The 5,832-nt window shown below is 41.1% G+C and overlaps 1 non-coding gene across 1 annotated transcript; it reads right to left on the minus strand.

The window, feature by feature from the left end:
* Positions 1–828: 828 nt before the first annotated feature.
* Positions 829–935, minus strand: LOC133833354 (small nucleolar RNA R71). The gene has a single exon (XR_009892735.1). It is a non-coding gene; the product is annotated as a small nucleolar RNA R71 (small nucleolar RNA).
* Between the last annotated feature and the right edge of the window lie 4,897 nt (positions 936–5,832).

Raw genomic sequence — 5,832 nt, forward strand, 5'->3', positions numbered from 1 at the left:
CACCTTATTACTTGTTGACAGTGTACACTTGCACTCACTAAATTTTGCACAACAAGTTTTTGGTGCTGTTGCCGGGGATTGTTTAAAGTCATTTATTGTGAAATTAATTATATCGAAATTTGGTTTCAATTGTTTTTGTACTGACTTGGGTGATTTTCATGCAATTTCAGGTTTATACAATGTATGAATGAGAATCAAGACCCTAAACTATTTCCTATAGATCTAGAAATCGAGTGTACCTTTAGAAGAAGGCGAAGAATACAAAAGTCAAAAAAGTAAGTTGTAGTGATGGATGTTGCGCAAGGGGCTCAACAGGGAGCTGCCCAGAGTGCAGCAAATCTATCAGGAGTCGCTCATGATCCACCAGTAAATATAGTAGGAGTTGCTCAAGATCGAGTAGCTCAAGGGGGAGTGGGTGCCAACAACGAGAAAAATGCAGTTATCGTGGCTTATGATAGAGATCGTGCTATCAGACAATATGCTCTGTCCCTCTTCAATGAGCTCAATCCAGGCATCGTCAAACTAGAAATTCAGGCAGCCCAGTTTGAATTGAAGCCAGTCATGTTCCAGATGCTTCAAACTGTGGGTCAGTTTAGTGGGATGCCAACAGAGGATCCTCACCTTCACCTTTTCTAGTTCATCGAAGTAAGTGACTCTTTCAAGCTGCCCAGAGTGACAGAGGATGCATTGAGACTAAAGTTTCTCCCATACTCCTTGAGAGACAGAGCCAGAGCTTGGTTGAACTCTTTGCCATCAGATTCTGTGAGTACTTAGTAAGAGTTGGCAGAGCGGTTTTTGATGAAGTATTTTCCTCCCACTAAGAATGCCAAGCTCCGCAATGAGATTACTTCATTTCAACAACTTGATGAAGAAACTTTATATGAGGCTTGGGAGCGGTTTAAGGAGTTGTTGTGCAAATGCCATCATCATGGCGTTCCTCATTGCATCCAGATGGAGACATTTTATAATGGTCTAAATGCCCACACTAGAATTGTGGTTGATGCTTCAGCGAACGAGGCTCTTCTTGCTAAGTCCTATAATGAGGCATATGAAATACTTGAGAGGATATCCAACAACAACTATCAGTGGCCTACTTCTAGATTGTCTACAGGCAGAAAGGTGGCTGGTATTCATGATGTAGATGCCATCACTTCTTTGGCAGCCCAAGTATCCTCTATTTCTAATATGCTCAAGACAGTGAATATGGGGATGAATCAATCAGTGGGGCAGCCTATGGGGACACAATTTGGGCAAATGGAGAACATTTCTTGTGTGTATAGTGGTGAGGGTCATACTTTTGACAACTGTCCTTCCAATCTAACAGTTGTGTGTTACATGGGGAACCAAAATAGGAATAGCCCTTATTCTAATTCCTACAACCCATCATGGAGGCAACATCCCAACTTCTAGTGGAGTAATCAAGGGGCTGGCCCTAGCAACTCTTCTATGCCTCCAAGAACAAATTTCCCACCGGGTGATCCCCCACAAGCACAACAACAAAGGCCACAACAATAAGCAATGCAATCTAGCTCTCTTGAGAACATGTTGAAGGAGTATATAGTGAAGATTGAAGCCATGATCCAAAGCCAAGCTGCATCATTGAGAAACTTAGAAAACCAAGTTGGGCAGCTAGCTAATGAGCTGAGAAATAGAGCAATGGTACATTACCAAGTGACACCGAGAATCTAAGAAATGGGAGCAAAGAACATTGTAAAGTCGTCACTTTGAGAAGTAGGAAGGAGTTGGAGAATTCCAAGGCCAACTCTGGGCATGAGGGTGAGCCCTCTTAAATCCAAATAAATGAGGAAATTCAAAAAGACACTGAAATTCCTAGTGTAGAAAAATCTACCTCTGCCCAGAATGCTGCAGGAATGCCACAGCATCAGCTCCCAGACAGCTCGAGTACAATGCAGCCACCTCCATTTCCCCAAAGTTTTCAGAAGCAAAAGTTGGACTCTCAATTTCAAAAGTTCCTAGACATCTTGAGGCAGCTACATATTAACATTCCCCTTGTTGAAGCCCTATAGCAAATGCCCAACTATGTGAAGTTCATGAAAGACATCCTTACAAAGAAGAGAAGATTGGGGGAATTTGAGACAGTGGCTCTTACCAAGGAGTGCAGCTCATTCTTGCGAAACAAGTTGCCACCGAAGATGAAAGATCCTGGGAGTTTCACCATTCCCTGCACCATCGGTAACTCTTATTGTGGCATGGCTTTATGCGATTTGGGTGCAAGCATTAACTTGATGCCAATGTCTATTTTCAAGCAATTGAGGATTGGAGAAGTTAGGCCTACTACAGTTACTCTTCAATTAGCAGATAGATCTCTTGCTCATCCGGATGGGAAGATTGAAGATGTATTGGTAAGGGTAGACAAATTCATATTCCCTGCTGATTTTATTGTGTTGGACTATGAGGCAGACAGAGAGGTACCCATTATCTTGGGGAGGCTGTTTCTTGCGACAGGAAGAACTTTAATAGATGTGCAAAAGGGGGAGCTGACTATGAGGGTCCAAGATGAAAAGGTGACTTTTAATGTTTTTAAAGCTATGAGATTTCCTGATGAGGTGGAGGAATGCTCAGTGGTTTCATTGGTAGATTCTTTGGCATCAAGGGAATTTGAGACGAGTAATGTTGGTGATCCATTAGAGAGGTTATTGTTGTTTAATTCACACAATAAGGAAGACGAGGAGGAGTACTTAGCTTGGTTGGAGGCTAATTCTCAAGGGTTAAGAACAAGAAATCGATTTGATTCATTGGAGTTGTCATTTAGGGAGTTCAAAGCTCCTAAACCATCCATTGAAGAGCCACCTGAGTTGGAGTTGAAAGTTTTGCCATTGCATTTGCGATATGCCTACTTGGGTGCATCATCCACTTTACCTGTTATTATTTCAGCGGAGTTGAGCCATGATCAAGAAGAAAAGTTGCTCGAAGTATTGAGACAGTTCAAAAAGGCCATTGGGTGGACCATTGCAGACATAAAGGGTATTAGTCCTTCTCTATGTATGCATAATATTTTGTTAGAAAACAATGAAAAATGGCCTATTGAAGGGAAAAGAAGGCTAAATCCTATCATGAAGGAAGTAGTGAAGAAAGAAAATTATTTATCCTATCTCTGACAGTTCATGGGTGAGTCCTATACAGTGTGTACCTAAGAAGGGTGGGATAACAGTGGTGAAGAATGAAGACAATGAGTTGATTCCTACTAGAACAGTGACTGGATGGAGAATTTGCATGGACTACAGGAAGTTAAACAAGGCCACTAGGAAGGATCATTTCCCTCTTCCTTTCATTGATCAGATGCTAGATAGACTTGCTGGGAGAGAGTACTATTGCTTCCTTGATGGGTACTCTAGTTACAATCAGATAGCAGTGGCCCTAGAAGATCAGCACAAGACTACATTCACTTTCCCCTATGGTACCTTTGCATTTAGAAGAATGCCATTTGGTTTATGCAATGCTCCTGCGAAATTTCAGAAATGTATGATGGTGATCTTTACTGATATGGTTGAGTAATTTCTAGAGGTGTTCATGGATGATTTTTCAGTCTTCGGTGATTCTTATTGTTTTTCTTTCGATCCTCCTATCTTTTGTGTACTGAAATTGATTTTTGATTTGTCTTCGTGTATTTCGTAATTCTTGTTTTTTCTGGGTTCTCCAGTTGACCTTGACCCCCTCTGAGTTTTGACTCTGGGAATATATTGTCTTTTGTTTTTGTTCAATTGTTTGTACAGAATGGAGATGTTCAGAGAAGGAGGTTCCACATCTCGACCCCCAATGCTTGAAGGGGCAAATTATCCTTACTGGAAGACAAAAATGCGTGCATTCTTGAGAGCTGTTGATGAACGGGTGTGGATGGCTGTTGAAGATGGATGGAAGTGTCCAACCGTTGTTGAAGATGAGGTTGTTAAGCCTAAACAAATGAGTCTATGGACTACAGAAGAGATGGAAAGGGCCAATTTTAATTCAAAGGCTATGCATGCTCTCTTTAATGCAGTTTCTACAAATCAACTGAAAGTCATAGCCAACTGTGAAATTGCCAAAGAAGCTTGGGAGAAACTGAGAATAAAAAATGAAGGAACAGATGTTGTAAAGAAGTCCAGACTGAGGGCTTTGGCTAAAGCATTTGAAAATCTGTATATGGAGGAGGAAGAAACTGTAGCGGAGTTCCATGCCAAATTGTGCGATATCTCAAATGAATCTTATGCACTTGGAAAGACTTACTCAAACGAAAAACTGGTTCACAAGGTGCTTGGAGTTCTGCCTCAGAAGTTCATGTCAAAGGTTACCTCTATAGAAGAAATGAGAAATGTCGAGGAACTGGATCTTGATGAGTTAATTGGGTCATTGCAGAACTATGAAATGAGTCTCACCCGGTGGAAGAAAGGCAAGAAGCAGAAAGATCCCGAGAAAGAAAAAGCTAATAATAGTCTTGCATTTGTGCATAAGGAGGAAAAGAAGTTGATCTCAGATGCATCTGAGGGTTTCACTGATGAGACTTTCGCTCTGCTGACCAAGAATTATGCTAAATTCTTGAAGAGGAATTACAAGAAAAACTTTCCACGAGGAAAAGAGAATGGTCCCAGAAGAAACTTTGGTGAAAACAATAAGCAAACTCAGCAATTTGGTGACAAGAAAAATAGGGGAATACAGTGCCGAGAATGTGACAGTTTTGGACATATTCAAGCTGAGTGTGCCAACACTCTTAAGAAGAAGAAATCCTTAGCAGCTACATGGAGTGATAGTGATGAAGAAAAAAGCTCCACCTCAAGTGACAGGTCTGATGAAGAGAAACAGGTGGTGGCTTTTGTGGCAAAGAGTCATCAATCAATGTCTTCAGAGGAAGATGGAAACTGAAGCTCAACAGATGAGAACAGCGATGGGAGACAGCATGCATATGAGGAGATGTTCGCTCAATGGGAGTATATGGCTAAACAAATCAAAGGTCTCACTAGTGCCAAACAACAACTTGAATCTGAGAAGGATGGGTTGGAGGACACTGTTAAAAAGCTCACAAAACAGCTTGATGAGAAGGACAGTGAGATTTACAATCTGACTGTAGATTTAATAAGGGCTAGACAATCTCTTGAATTTATCCCTCCAGGAACTGCTGCAATTAACCACACCTTGCAGTTACAAAAACCATATGGAGATCAAACATCTATTGGGTACAAAATGCTTTACAAGAAAGGGGAAATTTTGGGAATTAATGATCCCTCTTCGTCCAAGAACAAGGAAGATAAGACTCATGATGACTCAATGCACAATACTTTCACTCCTGGTTTTCCAGATTCCACTAAACGGATCAGTGTCTCCTCTGGACCCATCAAGTTGAAATTCGAAGGAAGGAAGACTATCCTGGATGGTCAGGTTCAAAAGGAGAGATTTGTTCTCATTTGTCATTTTTGTAACAGAAGAGGACATATTAGACCCAGATGCTACAAATTGCAGGCATATTTGAAAGCTATGATCGATCGTCCAAATAGCTTTCAACAATTAAATCGATTTACGGGAAAGTTGTCATCTAGTGAGTGGAAACCAAAATCTAATCTTAACAAGAATGTTGCATTAGTTGCCCACACTTCTCTTTTAGCTTTTCACGAAGATCAATGGTACTTCGACAGTGGATGTTCCCGACATATGACCAGCAACAGAAATGTGCTGGTAAACTATAAAGAAAGAAAGGAGGGAGTTGTGACCTTCGGTGATGGGAACAAGGGTCAGATATTTGGAAAAGGTGATCTGGTGCTAAATGGAGTAGCTCCATTGACTGAGGTGTTGTACGTCAAAGGTCTTAAGGCAAATCTTATTAGCATCAGCCAACTCTGTGAC

Source organism: Humulus lupulus, chromosome 4 (assembly GCF_963169125.1).
Source record: "Humulus lupulus chromosome 4, drHumLupu1.1, whole genome shotgun sequence".
Lineage (NCBI taxonomy): Eukaryota > Viridiplantae > Streptophyta > Magnoliopsida > Rosales > Cannabaceae > Humulus > Humulus lupulus.